The sequence below is a fragment of the Abramis brama genome (assembly GCF_963993115.1).
Source record: "Abramis brama genome assembly, chromosome: 14".
NCBI lineage: Eukaryota > Metazoa > Chordata > Actinopteri > Cypriniformes > Leuciscidae > Abramis > Abramis brama.
Genome location: NC_139976.1, coordinates 10,596,401 through 10,614,617, shown reverse-complemented (window position 1 = coordinate 10,614,617; position 18,217 = coordinate 10,596,401). Strand labels below are relative to the sequence as shown.

The 18,217-nt window shown below is 38.6% G+C and overlaps 1 protein-coding gene across 4 annotated transcripts in view; it reads left to right on the top strand.

The window, feature by feature from the left end:
- The window catches only part of rbfox3a (RNA binding fox-1 homolog 3a), a gene marked incomplete at its 3' end in the record, with an annotated part of 340,149 nt that overhangs the window by 47,802 nt on the left and 274,130 nt on the right, over window positions 1–18,217 (top strand). For all 4 annotated transcript variants that reach the window (XM_084135436.1, XM_084135433.1, XM_084135434.1 and 1 more), the window contains exon 2: window positions 11,675–11,726. The remainder of the gene's footprint in view (window positions 1–11,674; window positions 11,727–18,217) is intronic.

The following is an 18,217-nucleotide window of genomic DNA, read 5'->3' as shown; positions in this document are numbered from 1 at the left end:
AAAATTCCTCCAGAACGACGTCAAGGAGTAATAAAGTCAGACAGAAAATGATTACTTCAAGTTATTGCTGCTAAAGGTGATTCAAGCAATTGAATCAGAAGTTGTATGTGGTTTGTCACACATGGCTTCTCCATTTTGGCTTTATGGTTGTTGTTAATTTGTTGTTGTTCATCTGAGGTTGTATTTACCTAATTTTAAGACCTGCTGATAACCATAAAATTCAAAAGGGTGTCCTTTCTTTTTTACATGAGTGTATGCTCACCTGGATTTTATGTTTGATTTTATGGTATTATTTTATACCATATGGTATTTATTACATATATGTTTTTAACTGCACGAGCAATTTATTTTTTTGGTTTTGAATAATAAAAGAAGATTGCTAGTATCTCTGCTTGCAATCCTTTTTTTTTTTTGGATACACAGCAATTTAATTGCAAGTATTGCATTTTTTACTCTTGTGGAGGAATATATTTAAAAAATTTGACATTTTCAGTGCAGTGTATCTTTAAAATCAACACATATCTGGTTTGTTGTTGTAAAGCCCTACTATTGAGCAGTGGTTGTATATGAGAGACAATTCTTTTGGAAAACACTAAAATATAAACATTAACTAAAGTTACATATAGCCATTTAAAAATGTGCAAACAAAGGAGATGGAAGCAAAAATCCAATCGAACTGCGAGTCGTGACTCTCCCCAGTTTGGAAGATGAATGAGCTGTGTTATTTTTGCATTATTTGGACAGGGTGATGAAGGAGGCTGTGACCTGCAGAGGGGAAAGTAAAATATAAGTGACTGATTCCTGCTTCGAGAGAGAGATAGAGCAAGAGACAGCGAGAGAGAGAGAGAGAGAGGCTGTTTGCTGGTTACATTTGAGCGCTGTGCCCTGTATCGCATCCGTTCTGTCTTATGTCTGAGACATAATCCCGTTTTCAGCACAAAATCATTTAGCTCTTTGGCACCACGTATGTCATTAACCTGCCTGGGGTCGGGCTGCCTCTCCATTCTAATTCACTCTTCTGTTCCATCACCTAAGCTTCAGCGCCACTGTTATATATCAGCCAGACAGAGCCCAATCATCTAGCCGCCTGCTGTCTCTCTGATTATTGTTGACCAGCAAAACACTTGACCTGCAAACGGCAGCACTATGAGAGTAATCTACCTTGACATCTTTGTATCTAATGGCGTAGCAGGATCGATGGCCCGCGCGCACACCCTGTGGGCACGGGAGGCTGATTCCCCCTCTAAAGCGCGTGGCCAGCGCTGGCTGTCTGAGACACTCCGGCACACGGGCACATAACTCATTTAATTAGTCATAGTCAGGGACTCCTCTGGACTCCAGGGATTCAGAATGTCCACTGCCCAGGTGCTGGCAGGAGAGGATGCAGAACAAAATGTTTGCAGGCAGTTTGACATCTGGCACTGGGGGGAAAAAAATGGACAGCTCTCAATATCCGGCAAAAGCTAAAAATGGGTTAGTTCAAACCGCAACCCTCTTTTTCAAAATTGTTGTGAAACTCAACAGTGATTGACATATGAGGTCATGGTGACAATTAAAAATTTTGGATGAAATAATTTCCAGCAAAAAATTATATATATATTTTAATTTTCCAACTACATGGAATTATAGATTTAAAAATATATATATATGTGTGTGTAATAAAAAAAAAAAAAAAAAAAAAAAAAAAAAATATATATATATATATATATATATATATATATATATATATATATATATATATATATATATATATATATATATATATATATATATATATAATTAAATAAAAGAAATTAGAAAAATAAAAACGAATTCAAAATATTTAGAAAAACCTTATGGATTTAAGTGAAATAAAATGTTATTACGTTAATAAAATGGGTTTTTTTTCTTATTTTTTATTTTCTTTCAGTTAACGATTATTTCAAGGAACACATTTTTTTTTTTTTTATACAATGGTTTTGATTTTAGTTAACTGTAATGACCCTCCCATGTAAATTATTAATTTATTGCAACATTTTATCTTTGTGCAGGCTGGTTTTGGTTTTGATTTTAGTTAACTGTAATGACCTTCCCATGTGATTTATTCATTTATTGCAATACTTTATCTTTGTGCAGGCTAACATTGAAATAATTTTTCATTTTAACATCTGCTCAACTTGACACATTCATGAGTTTTTACTGAAGTAACAAATTCGAGTCATATTTTTCAGTGAAAAATTTGACCCAGTTCACAAAAACGATCAGAGTTCACTCAGACTGATCCAGTTCTCAAATTCAACTCACTGACTCAAGAAAACAACCAGTACATTATTCAAAATATCTCCTTTCGTTTCCCACACAAGAAAGAACGATTTTGAACTATTCCTGTAAGCAGTTGCATTGAAACAAAGCAATTGATGGATTTCAGAAAGGCGCTCAAAATGAGCTGAGAAGCGTTTCATCAAGCTGCAGACAGCAGGGCCACAGTTTGGAGAAAGAAAAAAAAAAAGTTCAATGTATTGATGCGAGGCACAGAAGAGGCTTCCCAGGAAAAAGTGGTGTGTCAGCTGCAGGTTTGATGTCCAGGCTCTTGCCCAAGGGGAGGCAGGTTGGCACCCAGAGATATTGACATGGGGACAGATCATTAGCCCTCTCTATCCACCCTGCCTCAGTCCCACGTCTCTGTTAAAGGTGCCAGTGTGCTGTTAAGGTGCCAGAAGCTTCGCCTGATAGGCATAACAGGTAGGAAGACCATGATTCCTGGTTGTTCCGCCCATTAATCTGCCATTGTGAGCATGACAAGAAGTGCAATTATTTCTTAATATGACACTGCGTTTAATGGGATGGTGGAGTTTAGAATTTCTTATGTGTTGCTGTTTCTCTGTAGGCACATGAAATATGATTACACGTTAGCGAAAATGAGATATTGCATAGAAATACAGGAGTTTATTGATTTAGAGTAGGCAGTCTCACCGCAAGATGGAAAAAAAAAATAGCTGTGATTTTGGTGGTGTGATGATAATTGCAGCTTGAGGTGGAGATAAAGTTTCCCAGACAGGCCAACTGAAACCGTCTTAGTTGGATTTCTCCCAAGAACAGAAATTATGTGATGATAACTTGGAGAATGAAAAGAAAAAAAAAAGAAAAACAGAATAACGCTGCCTTGTAGGGAGCAGTTAGTACAGCAGTATTTATGTAAAGGGGTGTTTCTGAAGCTTTGGGCACTTTTATATCCCAAAAATTGATTTCTGGTTTAAAATAGCAGATATTTTTCTGTTATGTAGATCATGTGAATATCTGTCTGGAAACTTGATTTGTTTTAGCAACTTTTCAAATTCCTTTAAGCAGATTTTATTATTTTACCCTTGTCCCAACATTTTCAGTCTTAAATCATTTTAAAGCTCATAATAATCTAAACAAATGTTTAAAATAATCATAAAACATTTTAATATTTATTGTTTAAATTTATACTATTTTTAAAATGTTATTGTTTAATATTTATTATAGTATATACATTTGATTAAAAAATTTTTTTTTTTAAATTCCAGTCAAATTTTTATCAAATTAGTTGAAAACTGTAAAAAGTATCATTATAGTGTGCATATTTATGATAGAAAAGATATAATAAATAATAACTTATTTTAAATGTCATTTCCACCTCAGAATATAGTCAAAACACAATAAAAAAATTGATTTGATGAGTGACATTTGTGATAACAACGACAGAATCCTCCTATGATGCATGCATTTCCACTGTTAAATATCCACTGTATGTGGATGACTTAAATAAATTTGTGTGCACATAGTTGGGTGGAAAAACAACCAGAGAATGTTTTGGACAAAAATTTTGATTAAATTGAATGGCAATAAAAGTGTATACATCTACATATGATTTGCCTGAATTGAAGAGAGCGTTTGAGCGGCGGGTGCCTTGTCCTTCAGCTCAACCTTTGGAATCTGCTCTTCATTCTGGGTCTTTTCTCCATTGGCTCATTAGAGTGAGCCATAGTCCTCTAGCACCGGGAATGGGACATCTGTCACTTTACATTTAAACAGAAGATCCTCACCGCACACTCACCTAGGAGACAAACAATCCATCCTTATTTACCCAACACAATTGCAATTGGATTGGATTTTGGCTATGAAGGTGAGCGCTTTTCAATTTGAATCAAAACCTTAAATAGTGTTTTTATTCTCTACCACTGCAGCTTTGGAAGTCATGAATAGAGCTCGAGCTGGCTAAACATGAGTGACCTTGTGCTTATATTGAAATAACGGGTGATACGAGGAATTTAGTGAAATTAATTGTCCTCTGTGGGGTCACAATTAATTTGAAAGAGCTCATCTAAGCAAATGTTCTCCTCTGAGCTGGATTTGAACTTTTGCTATGTCCTCACTAGCTGAAAACAGACTTTTACAAAAGCTATAGTGTTTTCGGAATATAAATGCGATTGTGGATAACTCCACTGACCCGAGCGCATGGGATCTTGTGCCATGGGCATGATGCATAACCGGCCACATCATCTTTCATGAACACATATCCAGCTCGCAGCTTTAGCATGTCAAACCATCAGGGAGTAGAGTAGACGCATGGACAAAACCATAAATTGACGTGCTTCGGTATTGACGTGTTTTCCCCAAATGTCAGCTTATGGTGTAGAGGTCATCGTGTATCCTCTTAAAATGCAAAGTATGCTGTTAAATAAAGATGAATGGCGTAAGGTGGCGCGTTGCCTTGCGGATTGATCCAAGTTGCCGACCCCATATGTGTAGGCCAGCCCAGGGGGTCCGTACCCCTCAACACCTTCCTCTAATCCTGCCTGGCACTGCCTGATAAGTACATTCCTTTACCTACGATCCAATGTGAATGCTTGCATATTCTTTGGTTCTCTCTGTTTTAGCTGTTGTTTTGGAAGGGTAAAACCGGAGGGATGGATTGTCCTAATGCCGGAGTGAGCCAAAAGGAACGAAAGCAAATAAACACCCAATGACAAGAAAAGTAAATACTAATTTGAATAAGAGTTCCATCACATATTGGCCTTCTGTTACTTATTTTAAACTTCCAAGTAGTGATGGAGCACAAACGGCATTTGCTAATCTTGTCAGAGTGATATTTGAACAAATCAGGTGTGGCATAGCTGGAATTGGCTTTTTTAATCACTCTTAAGGCTTGAGAATGCAGAGCTGGCAAGCTGATTGATAAAGATTAGCTTGATAGTGCTTATACAATGTGCTAAAAAAAAAAAAATCTGAAAAACTTGACTACATTTTCACAGGATTAACGCATTTTGATTGGTCTGATTTGGAACTCGTAAAATTGTGTTTTTGTGTAAAAGTCCTTTTGGTCAATTATATATGGCCATTGTAGCCTAAAAGTTTGTGTAATAAATTCTATGTTGAATCAAATACGTATATGTACTGTATATATAATGATGTCCATTTGATGGCTTTCTTATTTAACACAATAATGACTTTAAATTATCTTTTGAAAGGTAATTTCTCAGTCAAATTTGATGTGTGATTTAATTTGCGATTAATTCGATTAATTAAGTGGCACATAGTGTAATTTATTACATTAAAAATGTATTATAAAGTGTGTGTATATATATATTATATATATATATATTTTTTTTTTTTTGCTTTACTGTATTGGGATTTTTGGATCAAAATGTGTTTAGCTGTCACAAAAAATGTCCACAAAAAAAATCCTAAAGGCCTCTTCCTGTTATCTTTTGGATTATGGTTGAAATGCGGCTTGGACTTGTTTTTGACTTGATTTCATTCACATTTTTAGAATTCTAGTATGTGTAAACCGCCATTGTGTATTTACACATGCTGTTACAAAACACATGCCTCTCTATGCCTACTGATGTTTCAGGCCTATGAGAAAACAGTTGTCTTTATGGCCGTAAGCCCTTCTTGCTTTCCTCTTTGGATAAAGAGAAGAGTTGAACAGCATGTGTCGATTTAACATTGCCTTATATTTATACCTCTGATTCTTCTCTCACTGACTCTCGTTTGCTCTCAGCAAACATGATATTTTCCCACAAAATGTATATCTCTTAAATATATCTTTCTGTATCAATAGATCACTTTGACAACAGTAGATATTGAATTTCACATGTTTTGGCATATACATATCTTTAGCACGTGGTTTTCTTCTATATTTTTTTCTTAAGTCAATAATTTAATCCTTTGGTGCAAACACAGAACGTGATTGTACGTTCGAGATATTGAATGATGTTTCATATTAAAAATTAAATATGCATGATGGTTAAGCCGAATTGGCGCTCACGATTATTCACAAAAATAATAATACATTTTATTTCGGTGGTATTGTGTTTTCATATTTTGTATGATGCTTCCCAGGGAAGACAGGTCTGATATTTTGTACCGTAACAAGATTCATTGCTAAAACGAGGCTGGAAAGAGTCAAAGTTCACGTCTCGAGTACCACAGGCTACACCAGTGACTCTGTATCTACCAACAAAGAGAGTCATGTTTCTTGCTCTAAGGTTGCCATGGAAACTATACTGGCAAAACAGCACCAAATGAGTAATGTCCCCATATGCTTTTTGTGCTATTGAAGGAAAAAAAAATATTTTAATTGCCCAGAATTAAGGAGAGGAGGGAGAAAATGCGCTAGTTCTGCTCTCCATAAGCTCATTATTTATTTATTTCGATTTTATTTTTTTCTCGATAAATCCTTGTGTGATGAAAGACCATCTGTCATGTCTTAGCTGTCTTTTCCTTTTCAGTTTGCTTGACTTTTCAATTCCGATTTCCCTCACTCGTGGAGCGCCTGGACTCGCGGTAATGAGACTGTCTTAATTAATAAGAACGCACCCACCTAGCTCGTCTCAGAGCAATGGGAAAGACGGCCCCCTCTATTAGGCAGGACGTACATGCTGCCCCTGACCAAATTACAGTCATTTCATTTGCTCTCCTCCTCATCACTTATGTAAAGATTCCCACCCCGGGTGGAGGTGTTGGGACGGTGTGGGCGTCAGAATAGCTGCCGAGGGAGATAAAACAAGAAAACAACACTGACAAGCAAATAAAACCAGACAAAGGGCTTTGACAAAAGCTTATGTATATATGTTTGGTAAAGGAGGTGGTTCTATTTTGGATGGCGTGTGTGTTTATTTTGCACATGTGGGGGAGATTTATAATGCAGTTTAGCCGAGCGCTGCACGCACAAAGGCGCATTCTTTGATTTTTGATTTCACACCCACGTACGTGCAAACACACACTCACAACGTAAGATTCGGTGGGGAAGCCGGTGGGAGCGGCAGCTCTGTTTTAGAGGGGGTGGAAGGGTGGGACTGCGGCCGGAGCGAGTGATTCTAAGGAAGCTGATGAATGGTGCCACTGATGGGTCATTTGTCCCGGTGATAGAGTTAGCCACTGCCCTTTGGGAGGAAGAATAAAATAAAGAAAGCTGGAGAGGAGCGTGACGGATCGGCCAACGGTAACAGAATAAGTGGCTGCCTCACACATGGCTACCGGATCCGACCTTCCTCTAATTGGACATTCTCAGGGAGCAAGAGGGCAGAGAGTGTGTCTCACATAACACAGAGACAGGCTGGACATGGTGACAGAGAAATAGGCATTGGGTTTACACAGGGAGGGATGCACATCAAAGATTTCGCATCAAATAATATAAAGGGATTAGACTTTCTGAACTGTGGTTTGGGCCTCCAAAAAGTGTAGCGCAGATATTAAGCATTTTATTCTGGGCGCATGTCAATTTAACATGTTCACTTGGTGTGTTTAATTAATATTCTAATAAAGATTAACGTGGTGGTCCTGTGAGGTTTACATTGGGTTTACATATATACAGGGCTTGGCATTAACTTTTTTGCTCACCAGCCGCTGTGGCTAGTGGTTTTCCAAAGTTACTAGCCACTCAGCATTTTCACTGGCCACAATGTTGACATCGATACCATAGGGCAAAAACTGGCAAAAACTGCCATATAGATATTTTTAATATTATCTTATAATTTGATAGCCAGTATATTGGGCTGCTGTCGCTTTAAGACCTGAGGCACGGACCGAATATACTTGTCTTTATGTGCACGCGCTTGGGGTGTGAGCACAAAATCTGCGGGAATGAGTAAAATTATGTTCAATATACGCAATCCCTCGAAATTCAAGCCCTGCAAAACCAACAATATCCATCAGGTGCAAATGAAACGAGTGAGTAAAAGGACGCGAGTTTGTGTGTCATTCGCTGAGATTAGAGAGCGAGAACGTGCAGCTGGTATTGTGTAGGGCAGGCTATCCTATGGAAGAGTTTCAGATATTTCAGTTTCGCTATGTATCGACCACTAGACAACACTAGATTGCACCTAGTTTATTATTTCAGATGCCTTTTTAAAAGACTACAATTGAAAAATGTATATTATAAAATTCAACCCGCCAAAGTGGCTAGGACTCAGGAGTGAATGCGGATTTCCACCCACATTTGGCTGGTTGGCGGGTGCTTGTCAAACCCTCCTTTTTGTGAAATTTACTAGCAATTTAGGTAACACTTTATTTTGATGACCCACTTTAGACATTCTACTAACTATAAGTAACTTGTCAAACTCATGTGAACTACTAGTCATTAGAGTATTAGTAGACTGTCCGCTTAATATCTGCTAACACTTTATTTTGCTGATCCTCCAACAGACATTATACTGACGTATCTTTGCAACTGCATGTCAACTTATTAACACCTAACCCTAACATAACAGTTTACTATAGTCTACCAGTACTCGAATATTAAAAGCAAATGTCAGGGAAATACCATTTTTTTCCCCCACACAATTGAATAGGTGCAATTATCAAAGCATTTTCACAATTTGTGCATTCTTCATGAATCCCACATGATACATTTCACAGCAAATTAATCAAGCATGCATCATGTTAATGCACTGAGGTGTCACACTGTAATGCGGGTCAAAAGTGTTTTGGAATTGTTTCTAATAGCAAATCATCACCTCAGCATGTGCAGTTCAAAATTAAGTAAGACTGGCAAGCCAGCAAAGTTCAACATTCTTTAAATAGCAGCACTTAGTAATCCCTCTGATGCGGCAAAAATATAAATACGTTGAAATAATGCAAATGGTTGATCTAGTATGAGCGATTCGCGGACAGGTCTCCGTGCATGAAATCCCCCGTATGCAATGAGAACGCTGAACAATGATGATGCTGCATAACAACCGAGCGTACGCGCCAAAGCTGCTGTGGATTTTATTTAAAATTGTAAAAAAAAAAATATATATATATATTTTGTTTTATTTCATTAAAAACATTTGGTTAATTAAGCTTGACTATGCATTCACTTAGACTGTTTTCAAGCATCTTTAGCTATTGTGTGAACAATGATTCAGGAGTCGCACGTGCTAGTAAATATGTTCGTCACTCCCATACATTGTGTGTGAGCGTAGCAAGTGTGTGACATCCTCTGCATCCGCTGTATTTTTTTTCTTCTTTTTTTCTTCTGCAAACATTTTCCAAGCCAATCTCCCTGTGACTTTCCCCTCTCTCCACCCGGGTGGAAGGAGGAGGGGGGTGTTATCCAGGCTGGCAGCCCAGAGCACCCTTTTTGAAGCTGCTCTGAAGAGCATGGTCTAGGTAATCTCTGCTCGGCTGAAAGCCGTTTACAGAGAGAAGCAGACAGAGGAAGAGGTTATACTGGGGAGAGAGGATGCAATGGAGAGTGACAGAGAGAGAGAGGGAGAGAATGAAAGAAAGAAAGAGAGGCAGGGGATATGAAAGAAGAGCGAGAACAGAGCCCAGGCAGAGGATGATAAGGCCTGGGGGATTTCGTTGCTGTTTTGGGGTCAGATTAGGAATGGGGTCTTGCTTTTGTCACTCGAGGAGAGAAGGAGAGAGAGACACACACATCTGAGAAGCAGACAGAACAGTGTTGCATTGTGGACTCCTGAAATGAGGAGGCAAAGTCCCTCTCTGCGTTTTTTTTTTTTTTTTTAGTCAGATGTAAATTCATGTTCCAGTTCCCTTTGATCTTTACACAGATTTTATGGTTTAAGGCATACGGATCGGCATTTACCAATTGACAACAAATATTATGTTTTAGTGTGTTTATGTTAACATGCTTTTATGCATTTTTAATGTTAATTATAATATACAGCAAAAAAGCATCTTTTTTGTTCGTCACCACTAACTGTTTTTGGACTTTTGGACTTTGCACCGTCCGTTCAAATCATTTGTCATCAAATACTCTATAAACATTATAGTGAGATGTATTTTTAAATGAACAATCTTAAAATCAGCTTACTCACAGGTCATTATTTTAAGTTCGTTTTGAGCTGGTTGTGACAAAGTTGTGACGTTGTTAACTTTGTAAGTAGTCATATTAACCAGTTTATTTTGAAATTACTGAATTTTGCCGACATATTTTCTCAGAACAATGGTAAAAATGTGATCATATACCTTTTAGTATATATACTGTTACTTTAGAAAGTAGCTGGCTAATTCAATATTCAATCTCATATTTTGTAATATTTATCCGTTTCATATTTATATAGTTGATTATTGCTAATCCGAATCTTGTTTTTTTTTTTCTTCTGGTGACTGTCTCTGCAGATAAAACACTCCTGAGAGAGTAGAATGGAAAGAAAGACAGAATGAGACATTGGGCAGCAACAGAGATACCAAAAGGAGAGAGTTGCTTCACAGTGCAGTGTTGCAATGTTGATCATCAGTTCTCTATCATTGGCAGTTCAGAGATAAAGTAATCGTATAGAACTGTCGAAACACATATTCGAGACAAACACTAGCCTGTAAATGTTACCCAACAAATGAAAATTCAGTCATTTACTCAACCTCATGTTGTTTCGAAACTAACTATACTGTTATTTTTTTCCATGGAACATACAAAACGGTCTATAAAAGCACTATGAAAGTGGTTCATATGACGTTCAACCTTCACTATAGATGCCATATTTGATTTGAGGACTGCAGCGGAGTCTGATTAAGTTAATATTGACTCCAATTTTGGTCTGTTCGTCACACTAAGCTATTGTACAGCTTCAGAAGACTTGTAATATAGTACACAAATCATATGGATGACTTTTATGGAGCACTTTTTTGGCATTTTCCTGTGGTCACCATGAAAATATCTATGTGAAGATTCTTTGAAAAGTTATTTCTTGTGTTTCACAAAAAGTATAACAGCATACGTATTTCAAATCGCATGAGGGTGAGTAACAGTGCTGCAATGGGTAAATTATTTCATGAATGCATTCCCGAAAATCATTAAAACGGCAAAAACATGTTGTATTGCCATGCAAATCACAGTGAAGCTCATTATTTGCCTGGTTCCATTGCTACTGTAAACAATTATGCTTAAACTGCAAGGTTAAATAAGGTATCTAGTTCACCCAGTGGTGTCACATGAGTGAATAACAGTAAGAAAACTCTCCTGTTCGTTTGTCGAACTTTTAAAAGTACAGCATCTTCCCACGTGTCTTTTTATTCTCATCACATGTTCCCCTCCCTCTGCTGCCTCCCCATTTCTCTCCTACCGTTCGGCTTCATCCTCGTTCTCCTCTGTGTTTCAGATTCTTTTTGTGTTTTTCTGTATGTGCCGGCTCTTCGTCACCCCTCCCTTTCTCTTAACTGTGCTTTCACAGCTGACTGTTCTCTCTTTCTCTCTCTCTCTCCTGCTCTTCCACCCGTGCAGGTTCATCGGACAGAGTGACTTGCCACGCTCCGACTGCCCCCTTCTCCCCACAGTGAGTATTGTCATGCTAATTTTACTGATCGGCACCGTGTAGAGAATTTCCGTGGTCGTGGTTTGCTTTTTCCGCGTTCTGCACTTATCTGTTTTGGAGGGGGACAGTCGAATGTGTGATGCATGAGAGGAAAGAAAGGCAAAAATGGAGATGGAATGAGAAGGAGAGAGCAGTTTTGAGAGTTGAGCTTTGTGAGATTGACACATCTTTGGACTGGGGCTGTAAAAGTTGTGCTGTGTCTATGTGGAAACATTGAACACGGATGAAAAGGTGCTTAAAGAGGCTAAACCTAATTTCATATAAAAGCCATTCATCTTTTTATGTTAGTTGACATGGACAGTCACACCTTTCCTTTTGGCCTGTGTGAGTGTTGCTTTGCATTTGAGTATATGCAGGTAGAAAGCGCTATAGTTTCTTTTTTCTTGTCAGACAATTTATGTCAGTGCTGCATGAATTTAATATTCCTTTGACCTTAAAATGCTTCAGCTCATTTGAATTATATCCTTCAATTTATGTAGGAAAAGTCCAAGATTCTATTACAGAGCAAAGCTTGAGGCGTTCACATTTATACACATGCTGTTTTTTTTTTTTTTTTTTTCTGTTTGAAATGTTCACATACTTTAATATTTTTATAATTTAGTATACCTTGAAATTACAAATCCTGCCCCATGACAAAATACCTTTATCTGCTAACTGGCAATTTAGGACAGCACTTTTTAGACAAGGCCTGCAGGTGATAAACACACGAGGTGGTGAATTAATGCCAATTCAGTTACACAGGCTGAAAGCAAAGGAAACACTGTGACTGATTGGTGTAAATATGCATGAAGAATTGAGGTGAAATTCTTTATGCAGGGTGTTTCATATAGTTGTTTTTGCAACATTATAAAATCATGGACTCATTTATCTTTGTCAACAGTAACGTGTAATGAATGCGAAGACAGCTTTAACATTGGATTAGGTATCATGGACTAATAATGAACAACATTTTCCTGAGCACTGTGGAATCAGACAAAATGCATGACGGGCTGTTTCAAATCGAATATCTACTGTTTGCTTTGTTGAGGTAGAATTTTTTATTTTTCCCAAATGAACCAGATGTACAGCATTAATTAATCTAGGTTAACGTTAATTTAGAAGTATACTAATTCTTTGTTCATTCATGTTCATAATGTCTGATTAATTTACACAACTGTCTGGAATTTTAAACATTCATTAGTATATGTAGAAATTAACACTAATTCAGTATACTAAATGCCATTGCATTAACTCATTTTAACACAGAGAGGCTCTTTGTAAAGTGTTACCTCTTTGCTAAACAGAAATTAAGCTGTTCGAGAAGATATTATGCCCAAAAAAGAAAGTTTGACTGGAAGTGCTGAGTAAGGATAAGACTATCTAACCTCAAGCAGACTGCTGCTATTCCTTAGAAAAAGGAAAGTGTCTTGTATCATAATAAACCTTCAAATAGCGCTATTGATTCAATGCATACAATAAAAAAAACAAAGATATATGTGTGAGGCTTTTCATTTATCTTTTGCTTTTCTCTGCAGTCTGAGAGTGTGGCAAGGCTTGCCAATGTCAGCAAACCTAACATTACTTACTCCTCAACAAATTTGTTAGTCATTGCTCAGAGCTGGGCTCTTGCGCATGACTTGGATGGCCATTGAAACTTAGTTTATTGAAGGGGAAGGGACACACTCTGGTCCAAAGCTCAGGCCCGATGACACAGAGGGAGGAAGAGGACTGGAAAGGTGGAATTCTCTCCTCGAGATTCACAGGGCTTTCAAGGAGAATTTGGACGAGAGATGTTCCGCTGGTTAATCTGCACAGACAAAACATTGTTTCCGGAGGCAGTCCTTTGCTAAAAGATCCCCAAGGCTCGGTGATAGCATCGCAGAGGTTTAATCGTGAAACAAAATAGTAACCTACTCTGGTCATGTATTTTGCCTAGAGCTTTTCTGAGAACTGTGGAATCAGACAAAATGCATCCAAGCTTTTCGTGTGTAAAAAGCACACTGAAGCCTAGCTGAGTATCACGGGCTGTTTCAAATCGAACTCCTGCTGTTGGCTGTGAGGTTGAATTTTTTATTATTGTCAAATGAACCAGATGTATAGTTGGTTGAGTTGCAGCACTCTTTGATCTCCTCTAAGAGTTTTTTTTTTTTGACAAACACAAAACAAATTTTATACTTGCCTTTGCACTACTCTTTATTTACACTATGCTTGAGAGAGGACATGAAATGTTGCAAGTGAATTCAAACTCAAGTCACTGACAAACATGTATGCACTTTTTTGTTTGGCTTTGATGTGATACAAGCTCTGTTACTTTCGGTAGGCAACAAATAAACAGCCTCGGGCTACTGATGAAACGTATCGTTTGTATACAGCACAACTGTAATGCATGCAAACCTAAAGGCCACAGCTTTGACAATAGATGCAGATTTTCTTGCTATAGCTTTCACACAATGTGATCATAACAAATGGTTGATTTTTTTCTCACAGCTACATGCAATATCCTATCCGTGTGTATTCTGCCATATGTGCGAGCAGTCTAAGCACATGCCTCACTGAAATCTTTAGAGAGCGAATCCATGCACCAGCAGCACCCCTCTAGCATCTCGAAAACCCTCATGTTGTGACATTTCTGCTGTGAGACAGTGTAAAGTTCTCTTTTTGAGGCTCTGTCACAGTTTTTGCCTTGTGTAATGTAGTTTTGATACAGAGACTAGATCAAATACTCTGTGATCTTTCACGCTTAAATTATTTAAGGTCCCAAGATTTTTAAATTTAATATCATGCACATCGATATCTAGCCTCTCTCTTTCTGGGGATTAGACTCGCTCCTCAATAAGATATGATGTGGGTCTCATTTTTTACATTGTGTCATGTTGCCGTTTTTCTGCTCATTTGGAATGTGACTACTTGTTTCTTTTCCTTTATTTATTAGGCCTGATGGCTTACCTTTGAGACAGATCGATGCTGTCAGTCACTATAAATGATAACCGCTCCACCAATTATAGATGATTAAGTTAGCCTCCGCCAGTCTGAATGCTCAAATCCCAGGTGTTTGCGAACGGCTTGTCTGCTGGTGCAGAATTTGACTGAATACCTGAAAAGAATTACAAGGGTGGCGTTACTCATCACGCCGACCGAAAAATTAACCGTGCAAGCGTGACAATTCTAGTTTGTCAGATGCACAGCAGAACATATGGAAGTTTCATAAAGTAACATGAAATAAATCTGCAAGACAACATGTCTGTTCCATTTCATTAGATTTTTTAATTTGTATGACAATCTCAACATATGTGTTGGGATACAAAATAGATTGGGCCTTTCGCAACACAACAGATGAAAAAACATTTAACCCGGACAGCTTTTGCTCTTTGCTCATTATGATTAAATGCACAGTTAATTTATTTATTATATGAAACTTTTCAAAGAGGACCTAGTATATCTTTTTAAAAAGTCTTGGTTTTGTTTTTGGGGTCTACTAGAATAGGTTTTAATGTTTGAATATGAAAAAAAACCCATAATTTTTCACATATTTTAGTTTTTTGTTTTTCAGCACTTCTCTTACCAGCCTATCAGTAACGCTCTGTTTAGTTCCTGTCTCTATGAAGCCCCTCCTTATGAAAAGTACAATGTACTCTGATTGGTCAGCTGGACCAGTGTGTTGTGATTGGTCAACCACTTCGAGCGTGTTTGGGAAATGACACACCCCTTACCATAACCGCAAGTTTCAACACACTAACTAACTCATCCAGGCCTCGCCCCTTTTCTTTTTGCCTATCCCTTGGTTGGGAATTATTTAAATGAGGAATATTCTGACATGTTTGTTCCTGGAAGAAAACTTAAGACTTCAATCGAGGCGTTTTAGGGAGTTCAGAAACAGTGCACACTGATATAGAGAATAACATAACATGACAAAAGCTGCAATAGTTGTTTTGGCTAGATTTCTGTGGCTACAAATCAAATCAGTAACCACCATAACAATTTACATAGACTTTATCTTCACAAACATGCAAATATGTAGCGCAAACATAGCAGTCAATTAGATGATAATATCCCCGTTTTGTCATTTACTCTCTTTTCTTTCATATTATCAAGGAAATCCTCTTACGTGCCACTGTTGCAGTGAAGTTGACACTTGTCAGAGCTACAACTGAGTGCCTCTTTGTTCTACCACTTCAGCTGTGTGTGTGTGTGTGTTTATGTGTGTGTGTGTGTCTCATTAAATGTGGATGGTGAACTTGCTGCAGATTGCCTGGAGATTGCCGCTCTCTCTGTGTAGCAGAGAAGCCCCCGTCCATAGATGAGGTGCGATTGACATTTCTCACTGGCCCTCCACGGGGTGTCTGTAAAGATCTTGAACCCATTCAGACTGGCTCTGAAATCAAATCACTGCAACCGCCACTGCCACCGGTCTCAATGGTCACATCAATTATTTAGCACCAACTCAAGTGATCCAGAAGGTTGGGGGAATTTGATTTTGCCAATACCTCTGGCTAGCAGGACCTTTGACATTGGTCTGTGCAAAAGGGGCGGACAATGATAATGTACCAAAGGTTAGTCACCTTATGCTGATTTGCGTGGAAAATGGCCGTTATTGATGCTTGTTTCTAATGCTGATTCTAATTGTGCCGAAACATTCTCCTTTGTGTATACTCTAGCACATCTCCTGTGGATGATGAATTTTCCGAAAGAATGTCCTCGATTCCTCCAGTTGGTAATGTTTTGGAGGTAGCTTGGGGTTATCTGAGCTAATTAAAGTTTGATTTGATCAAAGTACAACTTTTTTTCATCTTGAATTTTAATTAGGCTATGGGTCACTGGTCCCTGGTCCATTGCAAGGACATCTGCAGACTTTCTAACGTAATCTGAGACTCTTTTAAATTCAATTTAGGGGATTTAATAGACAACGGTGGCTTTCGGACAGTGCGGGGATAACCATCTCGTCTGCTGGCTTCTCGTCGGGACAAAGGGGGCGGCGGTCTCCTGAGACAGTCTCCATGGCCCACTCCGGGCAATATCACCACGGCGACTCTCGCTCCCTTCGGCCCATTACCGCAGACAATTGAACCTCCTATCAGCGCCACGACAGAGGAAATGTGTTAAACACCGGCAGCTGGAGTCGCCGGCTTATTTGTCCCTCTGCTATCTGTCACCGGCACGAGCTCCGGCAGCATATGCAGAGTGCCTTTTCATAACGATAAAAATCTGCGAGCTGACGCGCAGGACAGATATCTGCAAAAAAAGGATGAATGCGGTGGAAGGAGACCCCTTCTTAATGCCCCCCCCTCCTCTGCTACTCTGAGATGGGAGTGAATTCCATGGCAGCAGAATCAATTTGCAGCTTGGGGCCCGTTTGTGGGAGTATTGCTTTTTATGTGATATGATCTTTGCTTTACATTTCCGGAGGTCAGTACAGACACAGAAACAAGGTCAAGCGAGACTTGATCGACAGTTTCTCTGTCTGCGGCGGCGAAACAATTACCCACTTGGGGATGGCGGGGATATTAAACCGTTGGGCTTTAAACATCTGAAAGGAATCTCCTATTGGATTTAAAGCCGTTCCAGATCTGAGCCCCCGTGTCCGTTGATTAATAGCTTTCCTCGTTTCTGCTGCCCCAGGTATTTATGCATGTTCTGATACGGGAGAAGTGAGGGTCAATTTAGGGCCAGGACATCATGCCCGCTCTTTAGAACGCAGGGAGCGGGATGATATATTTGTTGCTTGCCTTAATGGTAGCAACTGGAAGCCTTTCTCTTTATTATCATGGTAATGTAAACGAATTTGCGATGTCCTTCAAACACAGAACGTGTAGCTCTTATCCTCCGTGATTCTGAAACCCAGTGGCTCGTTTTGATTTCGAAGCCACATTCCGCAGTGGCCCGACCAGGTGCAATTACGATTCCAGATCTTTGGTGTGGAAACTTTGATCAAACAGATGCCATGTGAACTCTGTCCATCCATTGATCTGTAGCCCAGTCAGGGCATTTCCACATGGGAAACAGTGCAGGGCGAACAGCCAACGCTATTATGTTTAATATATGCATCAACAATTTGCAACTATTAGATTATCCCTCCTGTTTTTTCCCCCTTTAGTAGAAGGTCAATGTATACCCCAGCCCATTTTTTCAAATGGTCCCTAATTATACTAAAGGGAGGCTCCGGAGCCCTTCATTTGTCATTTAGAAGTTGTGAAGGAGGCCCACAACTTTGGCTTGGTCTACATGAATTGGATTGGAAGGTTTTCTGATTGAAATAGGAAGTCAGAGTGATTCTCCTTTTTTTTTTTTTAAATAAACATAACCATAAACATAAATAAACATTTTTAAAATGTATTGTGTTTGTGAGATATATTTTTTTCTAGGTGCATCAATGTTTTGTCACCTTTGGACCAGAAAGTTCAAAACAGACTCATAAAAGTAATAATTTATGATATTCCAGGTAATCCCTTATATAGACAAAGGCATCCAGCTATTGC